This window comes from Oryzias latipes, chromosome 5 (assembly GCF_002234675.1).
Source record: "Oryzias latipes chromosome 5, ASM223467v1".
NCBI classification, from domain to species: Eukaryota; Metazoa; Chordata; class Actinopteri; order Beloniformes; family Adrianichthyidae; genus Oryzias; species Oryzias latipes.
In genome coordinates, this window is record NC_019863.2 from 23,850,614 (window position 1) to 23,873,312 (window position 22,699).

Genomic DNA, 22,699 nt, shown 5'->3' on the forward strand with positions numbered 1-22,699 from the left:
GAATTAAACAGTTTATTTTCAAGATTAAAAACTTTTTCATTTTTAATTGTCATGACTCATGTCTACAGAAAAATGTGGGGTCCAGGGTTAGAATTGATTGATTGTTCAATTGTTGATAGTTGATGTGGCTTAGGTTCAGTTGGTAAAAGATTAACCCGGAAACCAAAAAAAGGACAGAGGAAAAGCACACCAGTGAGTGTTATCTCCTGAAATTTATGACATAACTTTGCTTCTTCCCTGGGGGATCCACAGGATCATCTGAGAGCGCAGCACACTTCTGCTGTTTGTTGATTGGCACATTCAGAGCGTTCAGTTCTATATTCATCTCCTCACGTTTCCCTTTTTGTCTTCCTCACAGATGCATCCTTCTCTCTGGCAACACAAAAACTGCTTATAAATCAGGACCCCCCTCCATCTGCTGACAGCTTAACGGTGTGATAGAAGTTTGACAGCACTGCGTGGTATCGTCTGTACTACCCTGAGCGGTGAGTTGGACCCGGCAGCAAGCGCAGAGGATCTTGCATTCAGACCAAGACGTGAGCAGATTGTTGGCGTTATGGTCAAGGTCTAATGACGCAAGGTCAAGAAGAAACAGACGCTATAAGCGCACACTGTAAATTTAAAAAAGGAAATGCATGACCCTGCACAGTTTATCTAAGGTAAATTCGACTGGCATATGAGGTCAGTGGTCACCACCAGCTCAGTGGCGTTGTGGTAGAGTGTCGGCCCTGGTCCTGGAAGGTCGTGAGCTCAGAACCAGGCCGAATCATATCAAAGATTTTAATGGGACCCAATGCTTCCCTGTTTGACACTCAGCATAAAGGGGTTGGATTGGGGGGTTAAACCACCAAATGGTTCCCGAAGCACAGCTGTTTCTGCAGCTCACCGTTCCCCCAGGGGATGGGTCAAATGCGGAGAAAAAACTTCACACAACTAGGTGTGTGACGGATAATGGGACTTTAACTTTGACTTTAACTTTATAAGCCCAAACATTCATGTATGCTTGCTTATTGACACCCAAGTTATCCAATTGAGGGCTGATAGTCAAATTGTTTAAAATTGACCCTTTAATGATTCTAAATTTGTCCCCTTTGCTATTAACGTAGATTTTTTGGGTTGACAAAAGAATATTCTTGAACTGAATCAAATCCAAATCGCACGATGTGACAACACAGGTTTTTCAAAAACAGAGATTGATTGCTAACGTAAACTGACATATTTCCCTAAAAAAAAAAACAAAAAAAAACACAAAAATCCCAGAATACATTTATTTGTCACAGATATTAAAACATTTTGTTTGCTTTGGGCATCACTTCCCATCTGGACCAGAAGCAAGTTATTTGATGCCGTTTTAGCTTTCTTTAACAAAATGTTGTGTTTTATTTTTGCTAGCCCATAACAACAAAATAAACGTCTAAAACAAATATTTGAAGAAATCCCCTGATCTCAAGCATGTTGGGAAAAGTGTTTTAGGAGCCCAATGAACCACTCCCATCTCAACAGGATTTAAAGGCTGTGTCTCACAGCCACTACATACATTTTGCACATATTGCACGGATGAACATTGGTCATACGTGAATATACGTGAACAAGGTGAGAAAAGCTGTGGTCTGTTCGTGAAACTTTTGTAGATGTATCATGAATGAACCACCATAAATCCGCAGAAAAAGAACGAATAAACCACGCATAGAACACGTTAATCAACGTAGAACATAAACCGTGCCTGATTATTGAACTATTATAGGTAGTTTAATAGTAATTATTGCGGCAATTAATAATTTTAGCATATGTGATATACAAGTTATCAGAAAGTGGTACATGAATGAAAAGTCCATTAGACATACATTGAATGGTCATGGAAAGCCACAAATTAGCGTATGCATCTCGCAAAAATTATGCACAATGCGTAAGATTTACGTAATAATAGTGTATAAACTATGCTAAATACGCGTAAACTGCGTAATTCTCAACCAATACCAAAAATTTTGAACGGCTCAGAACCAAATTAAAGCAAAGACCCATTGGCCGAGTCCCTCAACGGACATCTGCGCACACCGCTGAATGACGAACGCAAGAAACACAAATTAATTTCATGCATGTATCACGAAAGACCAAACTTTTATACGTGGAAAATGTGAAAAATGTGGATAATGTATGTAGTGACTGCGTGACACAGGCTTAAAATTATAAGTTCTCTTTGCCTGACAGTGGGAAAAAAACTTTTTGGACTCTTAAAACTGTGTTAATAAAATTAAAAGAAGCATTTCTCTACATTGTGCACTACCTAAAAGAATTGCGCTAGCATCAAAGCAGTCACATATTGACTGCTTTGGAAAAACTTAAGTAGAATATATTAAATTGGTGTCTGAAAGAAAGTTTGTCTTTGTAGCGTCATCCTTGAAAAGATTGCACAGCACCCCTGGGTAATAAAAAACAAAGCTCAAAGTTTGAGCGCGGAAGTCTAAGGCTTTAAAATTCCACGTTAGAAAGAGCTCAGCTTTGGTGCACCAACAGTTTGAAATGCATTTCTATCCTGCTGTGGTCCTAAAGCCTCAAAAACCGCCAGCTCCGAGGCTCCATTAATCCTCTGTCAGGTCTGCCTTACAGGTCGGCCTGTGATTTGTGAGAAGTAAGTTCCTGCAACACTTTCTTTCGAGCACAATGACCCAGTTTTTGGTATTCAGAGGTCAGATAAAACACCTGGTATGCTTTATTCTGCTCTGCTAACAACTCTGTGTGTGTGCGTTCACCAAGGGAGCGTTTATTGACTCGTATTTAATTAGTCTGCGGTATTCAAATTACACATCTGTGCAGCAGTCTGTGCTTGACATTAGTGCACAGATAAAGTTGCCAAAACCTGTTAGAGTGTGTACATGTCTGCACTTGAATGGAGTAGCTTTATCACTTTGGCCTGGTTTTCACTCCAATAAATGACAAAACTGGTCTGGACCTATTATGGTTCACCAAAGCTTCTGGGGGAACTTCGGCACTCAGTCGATGTTTTTCTTTTTGACTGGGAACCAAAGGGCGGTCGAGATGCACAGAAATTACATGATTCCCATTGGCTGCTTCAGGCTAGATAAAAAAATCTTGGATATTTTTGTGTGAAAATAATGTGTTTTGCCATTTGTCTTATTTATTTTTTGGAGTAACTGGGACTCCTCTCTCATAGGACTAATAGTTAAACCCAACAGGTAGACGGCCAATTTTAGTATTAAGTCCCAAACATGCTGTCAAATCAAAAGTTCCCTTTCTTCGTTGATGAACAAACTCTTCATATCCCAGAACGGTGTCCCCCAGAAGAACTCATTTATTGCTACAACAAGATCAAATTAAAACATTAAGAACTCCAAACAAACATGAAAATGGTGTGTTTGTGAAGACAGAAGAAAAAGTTCTAAACTCTAAGAATTTCCTTGTCAAAACAACAGCCTGGTGTTTTCGAAGAGTTACGATTTCAACAGACTCAGAAGGTAAGTCCTGAATAAGCCTCGCTCTGAGGGCTTAAAGGGTTTTACAACCCACATGCTCCCCTCTGTATAGACATTACAAAAGCACCTATTATTGAAAAGGGAAATAAACAAGCTTTCCAATTCCTTAAGATAAACTTTTGAAATAGCCTATAAATGGAATTGCTTACATTTAAGTTCCTATTTATCTAAAACCCACAAAACAGATTTTATACAGTATTCCCCCCATATTTACGTAGGTTAGGGACCGGAGACACCCCGAATAGGCAGAATCCGCAAATATAGTTTCAGATTTTTTTTTTCCTTCATTAGGCTAATGTGGGATAGCAAATTGTTAAACTTGGTCATAGAGAGCCAGAAATACCACTCCTACAGCACAGTAGCCTTCTATGCAAAACATTAGAACATCCCTGTTCTGAACGATCTCATTAGAAAACCTTTGAGCTAAGTGCTAAGGGCTTGGTCCATATGTGTTTACAGCCTATGAATTAGGATTCAAACAGTACAGGTGAAGCAGATGGTGACTTAACAAGAGCAGCAACCTAATATCCTGTTTTTCTGCTACGGCGTCTGACTTCATCAAGCAAACAGGATTGAAATTCATGACACACATTCCGCAGGATCTGCTGTGACAACAGGGGAGTCCTTATGATAGTCATTAATTCCAGTTTACTTTCATATTGATTACTGCTGCAGCCTCTTCCTTCATCTCAACACCTCTTTCTTCACCTCCTCTCACAGATAAATGTGTGGATTTGTTGCAGCTTTCTCCTGGTTTTCAGTCATTCAATAACAAATGTTGATGTCTTTGTTTCTTCTTTCAGGCAGCCAAAGCAACACCTTGTTAGTATGTTGGAGAGCCTCTGGGTTACCTGGCACCTCAAACTGATCAAACGATTTCTGCTTTAAGGCAGAAGACTAAAATCTTCACGGTTTGGATCACTCAACCAAGACAATCGTCTAAATTGGAGCTGACCTCAAGAGGAGGCCGAGAAGAACTGTTATTGTTTTTCCAAAGATGTAGAGAAAAACAGCTTATATAAATGCAGAAATGAGTAAATTGGACATATTTTATAGTAAAAATAGCTAACTCAGAAGCACAGCTGTTCTGCTGACTGATGAAGAGCACTGACAGACTTGATTTGGCATTGACGGGTCGATGTGTAGAGCAGTTGCTGTTATCTGCCTTTAAAAGGCAAACAGAGCTCCACGTCTCTTCATCCTCCTGCAGCAACCCTTCTGCTTTCTGTGTCTTTTACTGTGAGTGTGTCACTTCATCCGTGTATGAGGCAGATGCTGTAAAAGTGAGGACACTGTCACCGTGGCAACTTAAGTACGCTGACAAGCTAAGTCTGAGCTAGAGAGGATATTCAATTGTTTTTCTCCTGCTTTAGTTTTCATGTAAAAAGGTGTATCATGGAAGATACAGGAGTTACCATCCAGAGGTGATGGAGACACATCCACAGCATTTCCCAACACCTGCACTACTAGTGTGAGACAAAGAAAAAAAGATCATTCTTATAGATATACCAGAGTCCAAAAAATGTCATATTTTAAATAAGGTATTATTCTGATTATTTTTGTTTACATTTGTTGCAGAGAGAGAGCATTGCTGTGTATTTCTTTATGAACATATTTTAAGTTATAAAAGGACCAGCAGTCGATGATTTTATGGCACTTTTTCTTTTCTTGCAACCCCTTTTATTGTGGTTGTAGTGACTTTACATCATAAATGAAAAACCAACTCCTGCTAGAAAAGGGATGCAACACTATCCATTCTCAAATTACCAAAAAAATAGAATTTAGTGAATTAATCTGCTTATGGAAGCAATTGTGAAACCATTAATACTTAGAATAAACAAATCCAAAGATGTATTTATCTATTTATAGGGTGGTCCCTAATTTGTTGCAGAAGTCAAGTTTTAAAATTAGCTTGTAATAGGCAAAATCAGTAAAATAGTCATAGAGCATAGACATAAAGACATAAATTGAGCTTTTGGTCACCTTAGTTGAGCTTGTGGAGAAGAGACTTGGGACCTGAGTTAAACTTGTGACCAAGGACTTAAGACCGTAGCTGAGCTTGTCGCCAAAGACTTGAGACCTGAATTAAGCTTGTGGTCAGGGCATTGAGACCTGAGTTAGGCTTTAAAAGAGCCTGTGGCCAAAGACAAAAAAATAAGTAAAATTGCACTGCCACGAAAGGTACCGGTATATGTATCTCTTTATCAATGTATTGCATAGAAGAAATCTGATGTCAATGTAACAAACGTATTGACATTAGAGCTGTGACGGAGTGGGATTTTTGATCACCGCGGTGATGAAGCAGCAGGAGTCGCAGTGTCGCAGCTAATCGCACCCAGCACCATAGGACCTGGGATTTGGATTTGGGACCTAAGTTGAGCTTGTGGCCGAGGACTTGGGACCTGAGCTGAGCCTTTGGCCAAGGACTTGAGGCCTGGATTAAGCTTGTGGCCAGCACATTGAGACATGATTATGTTTGTGGCCAAAATACTCAAGACTTTAGTTGAGCTTGTTGCCAAAGACTTAAGACCTCGGTTTAGGTTGTGGGCCAAAGACTTGGGCCTTAGTTGAGCTTGCAACCAGAGACTTCAGGCCTCAATGGAGTTTAAAACGTAAGTAAAAGGCCAAAGCAAAATTAGTTTTCTATAATTTCACCTTATTGGCAACGTTTATAAGTCAGTTCAGTGTGACAGAGCCTTGCCTAACAAGGTACATGCTAAATTATTTGTGAGCAGTGCAAGCGCTAGAGACCTGCATGTCTAGTGATTATGGCGTTATGCTTTAAGCTGCCTGGCCGTTATACATTAGTAGGACAGGTAGATGAAAGCCAGCTTCATTGTTGTGTTAAAAGGTTTGGAAAACACTGTCCAGACTTCCCGTTGTTTTACGATCCACATGAACAGGAATGCTGTGAAAATGGCCCTCAGCACGCACAAACGGTCTCACTTCAGCAGACAAACACACATTCAAGCACATAAAGGCACAGATCCGTCTGGGAGTTAATTCCAATTCTGCTGACAGCAGATACGTTTTACATTAACTCTCACATCACATAGTAATTACTTATAAGGCCACAGGGATTATGATGTCCCAAACTCCCTTCTGTAATAGAGCTCCACACAGCCCTTTAGCTTTGCTACCCTGTCTTTATCACCCCCGCCTAATTGAGCCGTCCCTCCCTCATTATCCCTCCATGTAATATCCTCCATCCATTAACCCAGCCCCCTTTTTTCCTGCAACTCCACATTTTTCCCCACTCCTCATTCCTTTTCTCTGTCAGGCCTTCACAGCAGTTCCACAAATATGACTCCTCCACCAATGTGAAGAACAAAAGGAGTGTTGTAACTAAAGCACAAGTGTGTTTGAGCTATAAACCACGGCAGGGGTAACAGAATGAGTCTTACGTAATCAGACATGTCCTTTGCACACGCTCGCCATTTCTATGTACACATTATTACACTCTCTTGGCTCTATCTTTGTTTGCTGTGAGTGTGCATGTCTATTTCTGTCTTGTTTCCATGGCTCCTGCAGCATCGACATGCAATGTTCACCCATGTCCTCCAATTAAAGACTGAATGCAGCTGAAGACAGAAGCTGATTAAAACATCAAGGGGTAAGACTTTGTACTTGGGTAGCTTCATAGCATCCAGTAGGTGCAGTTTTCAAAATGTAGCTGACCTACTCTCAGGGATCACCATGAGGTCTTCTAAAAAGTTTAACTTTTATCACTTCAGTCATTATTTAGTGCTGGCCGTGGTGAAAAAGTTCCACGTGAGTAGCTTGATCTGAAGTGCAAGGAAAAGTGGCTCAGTGGATGTTACAAGCCAGGTGCACTCGAGTTTTTTAATGGTAGACCCAGTAAATGTCCGGAGGGATCATGTTGGAGAATCTTCAAGCCTTCAGGCTTACTCATCTGCCTCTGCTGTTCTGTGGCCCAACTTATATCCCTCCTTATGATCTACAACCATGGGATGACTGTTGGGCTGCATAGGAAATAGCTTTGATATATTCCTGTCAGAACTGATCCCTATCACCAGTTTGGTGGTCGAGCTGAGTGGAGTTTAACTTCACAGCTATGCTGTTCTGTGTACTATAGACTTTTGTGTTTATTGGCCTCTTCTACTGAGTCCTCCCAGGACGGCAGGTTTCACCATTAAAAACTATGCAAATGAATGCAAACCATATTATGAGATTGGATGTAACATTTGTTATTTTATATTGTAATGGATGTATCCTAATGGAGTACTGTTGGATGACATAGGAAAAGAGGTAAAGAGGAAAATTACCAGTGGACGTTTGCTTCATTTTTTGTTATGTCTGAACGCAAGTGTGTTTTATTTTCTTAACTGGATGAACTATTATCCTTAAAGGTGAAGGTTATGTATTGGTAGTATGTCGTTAAATACAGTAATATAGAGCATTTAATCACTAGTTCTTCCTAGGTGTATTTTAAGGCAGAGCCTTTTTGCATGCATCTTGTTTTCGTTTGGTGATCTAGTTATATCAACCCAACTGTTACCACTTGTGGTTCACAAACCCAACAAGATCTGAAATCTAAAGGGAGCAATCAATTGGTAGAACCAAGAGACAGAAATCAAGAAAATAAAGCTGCTTGACGTTACTATGCTGCAGAGAGTTAGAATGAGCTTTCTGATGCGCTCAGATGCTCTCCAACTGTCATAAGACACACTTAAAATATCCTTTTTGAAACACCAACAGTGCAATTTATAATCTGGCATGAATGTCTGCATTCTGGCTGTGCTTATTGAGCTTGATTCATTATCTGTGGTACATCCCCCTCAGAAATCTGTCAAAAATATTTTAGTACAACTTTGGTAAACTACGACGCTTCACTGCTTGATGGATTGTCAAAGAATTACAACTGTCAGGAGCCTCGCAGAGTGATATGTACTGTACTTGAACATAATTAATTATAAAAGGGTTTTGCTTTGTCTTGTTTTGTATGTGTTAAACACTATACAAGGGCTGTGTTTCCACGGACAAAAGTAATCTGAATAAACACCTGTTTAACAGTGGTTTTGTTTCTTCTTCTTGAGTTACTCAAGATGTTTCTTTTTTATTCTTTGTGTGTTTTACTTTGTAAACTTACTTTGTAACTTATAATGCCCTAATGCCCAAACACAGACCTTTGTGGACTAAAAGAAACTGAACTCAACTTTTCTTTAAAAAATGGTTTTTAAAGCTTGTCTATGATTCAATAAAACGGAAGCCAATTCCTGCAGTATTCAGACAACTTTGGACAAATATGATGCAGAAGAAAGTTGTCCCTGTGTCATTTACTGCCAGAAAATCAAATGATAAGTGATGGTTCATATGAATACTAACATAAGCATATGGTTCCAGATTATTAATACCTTGAAACTTGCAGCCTATTTAAGCCAAAAAGAATAACATCTACATAGATGCCATAAAAACAAAATAAATGTAAAATAAACTTTATCATTGAAGTTCCAAAAAGATGTAAAAGATTGCACCTGGAAGCAACTATGGTTTAATTTCCCTTGAGGAGACTGGCAAAAAACTAGAAGTTGTTGGCATTATGCTCTTTAAAGCATTTTATATTCCTTTTTTTACAATATTGATATTATTGTAGTGGTATTACATTTTATGGGTTGCTCAAGTTTAAACCCTGTGTGTTTCACAGCTGTGACAAAATAGCTTGTTTGTTATTGGAGTTGGGTAACAGTTGGTTGCATTAACAGCTTACCAAAACCCAAAATGGACTGAGACTAAGCTCCAAAGTTTGATAGTCAGACCAAATCTATGGAGGCACTGTTTATTAGGGTTAGGTTATGATTGGGACATGGTAGACATGGGTCTACTCCATGTCAAGCGAAATATGAAAAACAAATGTCTCCTTCGAACTGAGAGGGAATGTGTTGGTGAAGATTGTCCTTCTCAGTCTGCCTGACATGATGCCAATTTTTAGCATTTCTTGTGAATACAAGCTGCATTTACAAATTAAATTAGGAGAAACATCACAAAAACTGAGTTTAACATGAAACGTAAACAGTAACACAAAGATGTAATTTTCTGTTTGCTGATTACACAAAAGTCTGTCAACAGCTGTCAAACAAACTATTCTGAAACCACAGATCCTGATTTTTCAACAGTCTGGTGCCTTAGGAAGAGTTTGACAGAGCAGCTTGGCAGGGAGAAGTGTCTCACTCCATTTTATGAGCTAATATTAGCGATAATGCTGGAAAAAAAGAAAATAATGTGGAAACATGTGGTGGATATGAGGTGAAAGGGGAGTGGGAAAGGAAAGTAGAACAGGCAGAGGTGATATTGCTAAAGCAGAATAAAAAAATAATGGCACAACTTTACCTTGGGATGGACGATACTTTTTCCAACCTTACCTGTAAAATCAACAAATGATACTATTAAATCAGTAAAAAGTAAAAAAAATTAAATAAATATTTTTAAGGTTATTGGCACAATTCTATCACAAAGATAAATCTATATTTAGGGTAACTCATCTGCATTTAATCTATGTAGACAATTGAAAAGACATTTATGTTTTACTTCAGATTTCAGTAAATATTGCACTAAAGTAACAACTTTTTCGTAAATGTTGCCACTTAGTTTAAATAATATGTTGCACTGTTATTATTTTTTTACATATTTCGCTGCATGCGGTTTATTCAGTTGTAGCTTTTTTGGCTCAATAAGTTTTTAATTTGCTTTACCAACTTGAGTATTTAAGTGATTTTACAAGGGATATTAAAGAATGTTCAACAATATTTAATTTAAACTTTTTTAATTTGCTTTTTTTATGTAGAATAACATGTATTAAGACATTTAAAATGTCTTAAGGTTTATTCCAATTTGGTTCAATTCTGTTTATGTAGAATTAACTTTTTTGTCAAAGCGCTACACAAAAAGCTAAATGTATCAGTGCAGAGAAAATTTTCTCTTAATGGAAGATTAGGAAGAAACATCCAGCAAAACTAGATTCTGTTACATACGACTCAAAAATATTCAATAATTTTTTTAAAGTCTTCATAATTTTGTCATTTAATCAAAAATTAAAATAAGTTCTTCAATAAAATCCCTGGACATATATTGAACAAATGCCTTTATGTCTGTGTCTGGAGTTTCTAATCTTTCTACAGCTTTCTATTAGGTTCAGATAAAGCGAGTTATCTGGACAATCAAGCGCAGTAACACCATGGTCATGGCTTTTGGTAGCTCTGGCAGTGTGGGCAGGTGCCAAGTCCTGCTGGAAAATAAAACCAGGATCTACATACACCAAACAGCTTGAAATGCTCACAGTGTCATAGTAGATGGCTGCATTAAGAGTGAATTTCAAAAAACATAGTGAACCAACACCAACTGATGACATTTCACAAATCCTCACTGATTCTGGAAACATCAACACTGGACTAAAACCTTATTGGAATCAATATTACACCTGGAATCCTTAATAACCCTTCTAAGAACTGTCTTTGTATTTTTGTTATCCTAAAAGCAGACTGACATTTCTCTGAAATATACAGCTTATTGGGAAATAAAAAGTTTCGCTAGGATTTATAAAAGGTCTATAAAAGGTAACATGGACACAGGCCTATAATTATCTAAAACACCAGGGTCCAAATAGCTCTTTTTCATGATGAGAAAAACCAAATCTAAGGAGAATAATTAACAATATTTAAAGAGTTATTGTCAAAGGTTCCATAAAATCCGTTTTCCTTTTAGAAAGGATTGAAGATGGTTGTTGTTCCATGGGAGAAACCCCTATTGAGAGTAGGAGTATCTTTCAAAACAAAAGTCTCTGGTGAGTCCAAAGGTAAAAATAAGTTACGGCAGAGTTATGATATAAAACACCACTCTTATAACATCAATTTTATTTATAAAATGGATTGCAACTTCCCCACACGGAATGTTGGTCAGGATTTGTTAAATACTAACTTGTCTATGACTTAAGGCTTTTTTGTGTGAGTCATGTTTTACATTGTTTATATATATGTATTCAATTTTTCCTTTAATATTTTTCAATAAATACCTAAACTTGAAATTGTCCATTTACTTTCAGCCCTCCTGTATTGCCTTTTGCCTTGTTTCATTGATTCCTGTCCTACTTTTTATGGTCTCAGTTTTCAGTGGAGCTCCCACTTCCAGGCTTGATTTTAATGTCCTTTCAGAAATGTCAACTTTAATATCACAGAATGCAGTTCAAATGACGGCAGGAATGTGTGTTTTTTTCTTTTGCAAGATCTCATTAAAATGTGCAGCCATTCGAAGGGTTAGGTTCCTCACTGTTCGCGCAAAGGTCTCCTGCTGCATAAAACGAGTGATGTGCAAAAAACACACAGCTAAGTCCACAACAGAGTGGTAGATAAGCCATGAGTAATGACCAAGTCTAGTGTGTGTCATCTGCTTTGAGTTTGCTGTGTAACATGCTGTGTAAAACTACTATTAAGCAGGTCAGGGAACTCTTTAGTAAAGCACTCTGTCTGCTTCTCTCTGTGCCATTAACATCACCACATATAGGAGACATTTTAGTAGATGTATAAATAATAGATAAAAACTCACTGGTAAAAGCAGCAGCGTGACCTTTAGATGGACTATAAACCGTGGCACTTAAAACAGAGGGGGTACTCAAAACAAAGGTGGGGAGCTCAAAGGTTGTGTACCGATCTGAAGAAATCTGTTTGATGCCAAGTGAACCAGTGATAACTTATGCAGTACCACACCAACCCTAATCTGTCCTGATGAAATTCAAGTTTGGTGGGGGGGGGACTCTGACAATGTACTTGTTTGACTGTGGTCATGTTAAGGCGCCATATGAATGATTAAACTTGTAATTTTGCCTATCAATGTTTTAATAAAAAAAGGAAAAAAGTCAATTCCTTGACAAATTGGATAATGATCATTATTTTTTTAAGAGGCATACTGAGGGTTATTACATATCAAACCAAAACAAAACTGTGACCCAAAAATTGAGGTTTGTGCCGAATTGTAGGGAAAGTAAATTGTTGCATCCCTAGTGGACAGAGCAGAAAATGTGGGGGGATGAAGGAACCAGTCACAGATTTGCAGCGGTCTGAACAGTGTGGAGAATGTCAGTGGTTAAAATAGGTGAGCCCAACAAGCTGGGATGGATTCCACCAAAAGTATTTAAAATGATGACTGGTTTCAGAACAAGTTAAGATTGTTAATATTGTGGTCCCTCGCTATAATAGGGGGTTTTAACGGTACTACTACTCTTGTTGATACTGCTTGTCGATCCGGTATTTTAACGATACTCTTATCGATACTTTTTGAGAACGAAATATAAATAAATTACAAATTAAGAACATAAAGTATTTTTATTTCTCCATAATGCAACATTGTTTTTTTTAACACAACATTTTACTTTACACATTTTTCCAACTAGAAAAGTAAAATACATAAAAAAGAAGTTATTTAATTAAAATAAACAGCAATGTTTTGACATATTGCTGTCATGATCTAAATATGTGCAACAAATTAAATAAATGTTTGAGTTCATAAGATCATCCCAGAGAAAGTCTCTGCTTCAACTCCGGCAGTGAAAGCTGTGTCTTAATCTGACGCCTGTAATTCCATCTGACAGAGTTTGAGGCCAAAGCCCCTCCCCTGCCTCTCTACCTGCTTTTCCTCTCTACCTGTTCACCTGTTCATATCCTCTGCAGCAGCGAGTTGTTTTTTCCTGCGCCCCTCCGGTGCGTTCTACACCAGTGTTTTTCAACCAGAGATGGTCAAGTGTGCCGTGGGAAATTGCCCTCATTAACTGATCTAAAAACATTTGCCATCTCCAGGATATCAGCTCTGTGTTAATCCAAACAGGCCCTGATAAAACACAGAGTAGTTAACAATATGAAAGATCGCTAAATATTTTTTTCTTTGTGTTTATTTGATTCTATTAAAGAAATTTTGATAAGAATGACGGTACCGCGATTTAGCCGTAGCGTCAGCTGTTTTGGGAAAAGTCTCGCCCCTTTAACTGTCTCCACCAATCATTCTTGAAAGCTTAATCACATGTCAGCAGTCTGACCAGAAGTGGTTAAAGTCTTCACTTCCTTGTTCCGATTTAGCTCGTGAAGTCTCTCAGTTCCAACAAAATTACAAGCCAAAGCTCGTCTTTAGCGATGTAGCTTTCCGCAGAATCCGGTGTCAGACCGTGGGACAAGTGAACAAAACCATGAAGCTCAGAGAAACGATCTCAGGCTGTTTTCACACTACATCTCCCACGATGCACTGGGTTAAAGTGACAGCGTCTCAGCGCACAATGAGTCTTCGTGTTAAACGTCTTGAAACAACAACAAACACACATCAAACAGTTTTTAAATCTTCTAACAACTTTTATTACTTCTTTTAGAAAAAAACAGCTGCAACTTCCAGCTTTTTCTGCCACAATTATAACAAAAATGCATGTGAGATTGCGGAGGGGCTGTAGATCAATCCAGACTATGAGTTTCTCCTTTTTTTTTCATTTTCGGATGCTAGTGTGCCACGGGATTTTTGTCAGGGTTAAAGTGTGCCGTGGCTCAAAAAAGGTTGAAAAACACTGTTCTACACAGAGAGCGAAAAATACAGTCATCATAGCAGCAGGTTGACATGATCGTCGGGCCGCTCTGGCACAGATTTAATTAATTTTACACGCGCGCGCCACGTGCTGTCTGAACAACAGCCCCGCCCTCTGTGTACACAAATAGCCAGACAGACCTCCTCTTCAGTGAGAATAGTGAAAATAATATCATCATTAATTAACGGAAAATTAACTGACTTGGTGAGTTAAATATGGCAGATAACGTTTATATCTTGTGGGATACACAAAGAAAAGCGACTTCTCCAGTACCGATAGCAGAACCGTGGAGGTCAGATCTTAACGATACTGTGGTCTTGAATAATGTTGTCCCGGGGCTCGTTCAATACCGGGGCACAGTATCCATCCCTAGCTATTACGCAGTCCACCTCTTGGTCTTGCTGTTTCGTGGATTTTGCATTCGTTTATTAAAGCACATTGAGTTCTGTGTCCTGATAGGCTTGTCCATTAATCAATCTCTTCAGTGCTGTCTCTGCTGTACAGAATACATCCAGCTTGTCAAATTTACATGAATTTTTGATTGCCAGTAAATTTTTAGCTTCATTCTGTAATACTGGAATTATTTTTCAAAGATCTAAACTTCGAGTATTTAAATAAGAGAGAAAAGTGTAAAAGATTTGTCTGTCGGAGAAAAGTATTTTAAGTGTGTAGTGTGGGCTTTTTACAGCCCAAAAACATGTATAATTATTGTAAAAAATAACTATGTAGATTTTACATAACACTGCTTATTTTTTGAATGTATCTCCTGCAATAAACAAGGGACAACTGGAAAATCAAGATTATGATGTGCACAGGTGGTATATAGCCAAGAATTCCCACTAAGATACTAAAGTGTTCTACATGCCAGAGAGGAAAGGGGGACAGACATGAAAATAGACTTTCCACAGTCTAGAAAGTTAGTTATTTAAAACGAATTTTGTTTGTTTCCCCTCTGACTCTCTATTGGACATATCTATATGCTAAACTATCCACCAACATACGATTTGGAGTTAGTTTAATTGGCTTCTTGAAAACTGATCAACAATTTACCCAATACATAGAAACATTGGAAAGCACCCTCAAGTGGTTGCAATAACTTTTAGTACCCGGTAGTAGACATACTACCACCCAAGGTTTAAACAAGCCCAACCATGTTGAGCTTTCAAAAAAGAAGAAGAAAAAATAGCTTCATCAATCCCGAAGGCAATAAAATATAGAGATTAGATAAAAGCTGATATGTCAGATTTAAATAATAATTTACAAGTTATTTTTAAATGTATAACACAAACTGTTAAATCATTTTTATATATTTAAACTATATTTGATGTACCTGTAAAATCTTCAGTATTATTTTGTGTCTCTCTGCTGTATTAGAGTTTGTATAATTAGCATTTGTCTTTTCATTTACTTATGATTTAAATTAAACTCTGGTGGCATTTTTTTCTTAAAGTTGCTTAAAAATTTGACATGTTCTTTTGGAAGTCATAATTTTTATATGAGAAATTATTTAGCATTTAGCTGGTAATACACATCTTTAGAAAAATGTTTCAGCAGTAAGCATTAATGCTTAAAACAAGAAACACCAATGTTTTCCTGCTCTCCCTATAGAGCAGTGTTTCCTGTATTTAAGTAATTATGTTTCAGCGAGGCTGGTTATTTCCTCTTATTTTCACCTTCCATGTTTCAGTTGGTCTCATAAAGTCATTTTTACTTAGTTGTGTAGTTTGACCTTCCTCTGTCTCTCTGATCTTTGATTCTTGCACCTGTGTCTCATCAGCGCAATGTGTATAGTCATGTCTTTACTTCTCTTGTCTTATTGTCCTGCTCTTGCTGTGTGTTTAAACATCGTTTCTACCCTGTCTGACCTTTGTGACCTGCCTCGGTAAATTCTGCCTTTACCTTCGTAGAGCTTGTATTATTTTCTGAGAATCAACTCCTAGATGTATGCTTTCTTATCAGCAAACAACTCCACTTAACCTTATATGTAAGGCATCTTGAAGCAATCTCAGTTGGACAAGCTCTACTTGTGTGTCAGTGTTATGCTGCCTTCACGTCGAAAGTAATTTGCGTGTCAAATTTGCACTCGCCGCCTTTCTTTTGACGTGTGTCGAATTTCCTGCTTGACGCTTGCCCAAAGATGTGTCTATAAACCTGACACTCAAGCCACGCATGTGGGAAGCTACTGGCAAAGCTTTTTAGCCGTGTTGCTACATGGAAGAGTTGACTGTACATCTCATTTACAATGCATGGAATACTTGCTCTACAAAAGCATCAGTAATAATGTCTCCGTGTCTGGGTTCAGAGATCATTCAGAGATTTTCTTGTTACGGTGAGTTTCTCCAACTACTGCAAGAGCTGAGTCTGATTAACGGCTGCATTCAGCGGTACTTCCATCTCTCTGAGACATAGTTTGACAACTTGCTGTCCCGCATTAGTCTAAGGAGGATCTAATGTGGAGGGACTAAAGTAAGAGTAAAATTAGAGGACCTTTTTATTATTGTCTCAATACAAATAAGAAAAAGATGACGTAGGAGGAGAATGAACGGCAACTATTAGATTCTCCTTCATGTTGGTTTTGGACTCCAACCTCTAATCACATCATCATCTCGCAGGCCAAAGCTGAGTTCCTGATTTGTCGATGTTAGGCCTACACAATAAATCGCAAATTAATCATTTAATCTCGATACCGAGCTGTGCAATACGAATATCGCAAAAGTCGGCGAAAATTGCAATAAATGGTAACCTTAAATCTGCTAAAACAATCTTATGGCAGCTTGAAGTATTTAACGAATCAAATCTCTTTATGCATTTGACCAATCAGATGGACTCCTTTATATCATTGACCAATCAGATGGAGCCCTTTTATGTTAGATGCTTACATCCTATGTAGACGAGGGTCATTTGGAGTGTGATTTAAGTCATGTTGACTCTTATTAAAATTAAACTGTTGCAGTAAAATAGGAATTATGTATTTAGTTGTTTTGCTATTTTTTCATGTATTGCAAATCATCTCGTCATCGCAAAATTGATCACTAATGTCACAAATCACAAGTTTTCCTCATATTGTGCAGCCCTAGTTGACGCCAAAGATTAGATATTTAAACTCTGAAAACATTGCGCATGCTGCATAAAGCTGTGCTGCACCATGCCACAATGCGTCACGACGCCCGAAACACACTACCGCCAGACCACCACACTGCGCTCAAAACGAACTGCAGGACTTCACAACGTGCCTGAACATTGACTTAACGTTGAAACTGGACTCCTCTGCCATGTGAATCATCTTCAAAGTGAACGTAGCTTTAGTGTGATTAAAGTTGACACTTGTGCCCTAGTTTTGCATCTACTTGTTCTAGGTTTCTCTTTGATACAGGCTCAAACACCTGACTGCTTCATAGTAGCAAAACAACGTTAATCAAGACGCCCACATTTGCAGATGATCAATTAATTATGTCAATAGACAGCATTTAGTTTCTTTGTTTTAGGTTCTACAAGCTCTTATGACTTAAAACTTTGGCTTCTGTGCACCACAGACTTTCAATTAACACTGCAGTGATCTACCATGTTGATTTTGTCCATTTGCCTTTGCTCATCCTTCAGTTTTCTTAGGTACTCACGTTTGGCTTCAGCACCCTACTGTTGAATTGAGACTTGCAAGAACCGACTTAGTTCTGTTTTGATGCTTAAATTCAACAGTAGAAATCAAAGCAGTGAATATTGAGGTGAAGTCCTCTCGAAAGGAAATATAAGGGGTTTCTTTTATGCATCTGTGGGAGCCTTGGCATCAAAAAGACCAGTGTGCTGCATATTGATCAAGTGACCTTTCAGATAAAGCAGTTTTAATATTTACAGTCTTCGCTGTCAGGAAGGACTGCTACAATAAATCCATCATCATCAATCATCTTTTCATAAGCTCAGGCAGGAGCTTCTGCACTTGGACAACTATGACAGCTGAAATTATGCAATCTAATGATGGCTATCTTTATGAAATATGCCAAATGAAAAGAAAATACAGATAAGATTTTGAAATCTTCTCATGATGCACAAGTGACAGTTGTAGAGAAAAGTGGAATTAAACACTGATGAGTTCTTCTTTCGCACCTCTTTGTTTTCTCACTTCTGCAAACTTTCAGCACTGTTCCAGTGATAAGTATTCTACTGACCAGGGACTTTTCTGCTCAGGCTGTTGGTTTCTCAGGCTAGAACATAAAGATCAAATAGAAAATAATGGGGAAAGCCTTAAATCTGAGAAAATACATCATGTTGTTCAACAACTTGCTACTTCCTGATGCTTTCTTCAGCAACACGGGTCTCTAAAACTCCTTTCTGACCAAACCACTCCGCATAAACTCCAGAGATAAAGTGCATGGCCTCATTGACCACACGGGTATTTGCTTTTACTTCATGTTTTCATCAGCGTAGCAGTTTCATCTCAAATCAACCTCTACTTAAAATGACTCTTATTTATTTTTGAAGTATTCTGCACTTGTAAACATTGGTCTAGAAAAAAGTTAAGACCTTGACCATTTCTGTGTCACAAGTTCTTTTGTAAAGAAAAAAGTGAAGTTTTTTCTGCAGACACTGAAAAGAAAGACCTGAAACTGCCTTTCTCTGTAGGTGGAGTGGATGACTAAAAGTAAAACGTTCCATCGTCTGAAAAAAGTGTTATATAAAAAAACTAACAAAATAAAAACATTACAAAAAATTACAATTACCTGCTAAATAACCTAAAAGGAAGCGAAAAAATAAAATAAAAAATTAAGGCTAAATAATGATTAAATTTCTTTCTACATGTGTTATTAATATGAATACATTTAGAAATAATTTTAAAATAAATAAAATCCACTTTTCTTTCACTTGTTAATTCTTCGTAGTTATTTTTTTTTTACATTTTCCAGTTAGCTTTTAGCTGTCTAGGTCTTTGTACGGCTAACTAGCATTAGCATGCCAAACATTATTTAGCAAAATAATTAGTATTTGTTTCTATATTTACGTTTTGCTCTGCACAAAACCAGTCAAATTATATACGTGTTTTACTTTTTTATCTAAATATCACGAATTAGAACCATAATTGATTTTTTTTTTACTTTATTTTTTTGCACTTTACTTCACTGTCATCTCACCACACAATGATGTAAATAGTTTGTTTTTTCTGTAATTGTGCGTGGTTATACCGTTTAGTGCAGTTTATCTAGATAACTAAAGACGCATCTAAATCTGAAGATGTTATATTATAACAAGCAAACAACAAGGTGGTCAGCTTCACTGCTTCGTTGGATTATACGGCAGCAGCAGTTCGTCTAACTTCAGAGCAGCTCTGTGGGGAGAAGCGGGAGTCGTATCCTCACAGGAAGAGCGATAACATTTGCATTTATTTCCGCTCTGGAGATACTTACTTTTTTCCCCGTTTCCCGGGCTCCTTCTCTCGGCGTAAGGCGCCTCCGCTTCTCCCTCCTCTCCTGCCTCGGAAAGAGCGAGAGATATTTGGGGGAGGGGGAGGAGATGCGAGCCGCTGAAGCGTCCCGCCGCACCGCCGAGGAGGAGAGCTCAACGAGCCCGAGATCTCGCCATTTATGTGGGTCAGACTCAGAGATGAAGAAATTCATCTCCGGCTCCCATCGCACAAGTTCACGCTCATTCCCTGCAATGGTACGATCCGGGAGAGGGGAGCCAAGCGGAGATAACCTATATTTGGAGAAGAGGATCCCACTGACACTATTTTAGGAGCTGGAAGAGATCAGATATGTTATGAAATGCAGCGGATGTTTACTGTTCTCCATAAATATTTAAAACTCACTATGTAAATCCAAGGAGGGGCTGATGAGACTCAACTGTCTTTCAAATGAGACAATGTGCAAAATTTGGAGAAATATTGAGAAAGCTTGATCCATTTACTTGTGTACTCACAACAATAGCTGTATTGACAAATAGTAAACAAATAAAGCTTATTACATAATCAGAATCCTATTTAAAGTAAGCTCCAGGTGCACATAAATGTGAGAAACAAGCTTGTATTTCTTATTCTATGAGGTATTATATTATTCCAAGTATAACACTCCCTATTTTGAATGGAAAACTTTAAAAATTTGTGTGCTCACAAAATTGTAATTGAATTTTATGACCAATCAGCATCAACCATTTTGTCCATGTCTGTGATTGGCTGGCTTTTGTGGCACATTTGTAAGTTTGTGCTCTGTTTTGAGCTCAGAAGAAAAAGAAAATGGTTTTCATTGTACATATTTTTAGATTACAAAAGTAAAATTGTGTTATTTTGCACATACTTTTGAGTTTCTAATGCATTTTCTGTTTCAAGTGTAAAAGGATTTTTGAACACACACACTTTTTAAAGTTTTACACTCAAAACAGTGAGATTTTGCGCTTGGAATAATTTTGCTTTTTACATTTTATGGTAGCATTTTTCTCATGATAGAGAACATATCTAAAAATTAAGATAAAAACTACACTTCTGAGTATTTCTTTATTTAAATAATTGTTATGTTATTTTTATTTAAATCGTGTTAGTCACAGTAGAAGCATTAGCCACATTGGCATTTTCACAATACGTGTAACTCACAACCAGCCTGATACAGCTAAAATAAATATTACTGAGAATATGCTAACTCCTAAACTTAATAGTAAGATGTAAAAACAAAAAAACAGTCCAACACTACTACACGTAAGCCGCGTCAGATTATTCACAATAACACCCAACCTGGCTTGCAATTTGTAAATAAAAATAGAATGACATTTAGAAAGAGCGCCGTGTACCTCTCAAAATCGCTTCAACATCAGTAAAAACAACCAGAATTAATCCATATGTAGAATGGAGAAGAAATGTATTTGGTCAGTACTTGCCTATTGTAAAGCATGGGGGTCGAAACATCATGGTTAGGGACTGTGTTTCAACAAAGGGACTATGGACGACTGATCCGTGGAAAGGCAAGAATGAATGTGGCCATGTATTGTCAGATTTTTGAGTGTTAACAGAATGGTACATTGCCTGTCCGTCCTGGGGGAGGATCCCTCCTTCATGTGGGCACCCCTGAGATTTCTTCTTTTTTGTCCAGATTCCGTTTTTTTTTCTAGGAGTTTTTCCGTACCGTGAAGGAGGGTCTAAGTTGGATGTGGGGGGGCCAGTGGGCACCACATGCTTTTATTGAGGCGTCTGATTGGTTAGTGTATGACTAAATTTGCCATAAAGAAAAAAATATGAAAAAAATTAGGATTAGCAGATACACGCTGCTCATCTTGGCATGTCTGTACCGCTTTTGAAGTTGTTCGTCTCTCCTCCAGCGCAGAATTGTGGCGTCGGTGTAGTAATAATGATGCAACAGTCAGACGGCTCCGGGGTGGACTTAACCTTTGACATTCAAAAGACACAGGAGCACATAAGGCACAGAGAAATCCACTCTCTGGGTTGAGTCAGTGTGACATCAGACTATCTGTAACTTCTTCAAAAATGTTGAATCTGACAGTGATGAAGATAATTATGTTGCACATGGAGAACAATAAGTTATAGTTTCTTTGATCCCCTCTGAAAAAAAATCTGATTTTGAATATTCCTTACTGAAATATTTCACCACAATAATAGCAATAATTTTTTTATTTATTGACAATATTCCTCTTGACTACCCGCAATGCAAATGTATCCTCTGTAGAAGGCATTTCTAAACCTGAATATCTCCCATCCACTGCATCCTACTGAATTAACTCACTAAAGGACAATTTGGGCTTTTAAATGATTCCTAATGTAAAGTGGGGCTTTGGAACTTGTAGTTTTTGTTGGATTTAGATTATGGCCTATATCATGAGAAATCATTTATCCATCTTCTTCCGTTTGTTCCCTTTCGGAGTCACGGGGCTGCCAGAGCCTATCCCTGCCACTTGTGGGTGAAGGCAGGGGTCACCCTGGACAAGTCGCCAGTCTGTCACAGGGTTCATCATGCAAAATCAATCTTTAAAAATCCTTTACGTGTATTATAATGTCCATTCTTCACTATTAACAACCCCAAAGTGGTATTTTGAGCCATTCAAATATCTCTGAGCATTTGTCTATAGCTCTGCTCTCTGAGCACCAACCCCTCCTAATCCATGAAATCAAGTGGGTTCTCACATTGTGACATCACAAAGGGAGCAACAGCCCCTTACAGGAAGACTCTGCACTGACAGCACCCCCCACCCCCAGGCTAACACACCCACTTTCTCTGTAGAACTACTAAACACACAAAGCGAAAATAACTCAAATTTAATTGAAAAAAATCGATCTTTAGTGTGCCAAAGGTAATATATTATCACATATATGGATATAGTTTACTCTGAAAGGCTCAGAAAAAGCATGATATAGGCCCTTTAAACAATATAGGGATTTTTTACCGTTTTTTTCCCCATTCCTAAGTTCTTGTCTGTCAACTTTTTTATTTTCTTATTTGTATTTCTGTTGGGCAAATTAAATCCCCACCCAGTAAGAGAACATTTTTAGAGCAGAACTGTGGGATCAACACAAAGTTTCTTTCTTTCCAGCAAATCTTTAATTGATCCACTGACTGTTTGTCACTGGGTGAATGGAAGTATCTCCTGTTTGCCAATTGTGACGACATTAAGTCTTATTCCTGGTTCAGTTGATTACATTTACTGTTTT

General features: G+C 38.0%; 1 protein-coding gene across 2 annotated transcripts in view; it reads right to left on the reverse strand.

Moving 5' to 3' along the window:
- The window catches only part of klhdc8a (kelch domain containing 8A), a 52,031-nt gene extending 32,043 nt beyond the window's left edge, over positions 1–19,988 (reverse strand). Inside the window, exons 1-2 of one of the 2 annotated variants that reach the window (XM_004069045.4) lie at positions 19,458–19,988; positions 9,840–9,871 (exon numbers count right to left, since the gene is read on the reverse strand). The gene's annotated coding sequence lies outside the window, so the exon portion shown is untranslated. The remainder of the gene's footprint in view (positions 1–9,839; positions 9,872–19,457) is intronic. The other variant, XM_020703407.2, reaches the window with a different exon arrangement.
- Positions 19,989–22,699: the final 2,711 nt, after the last annotated feature.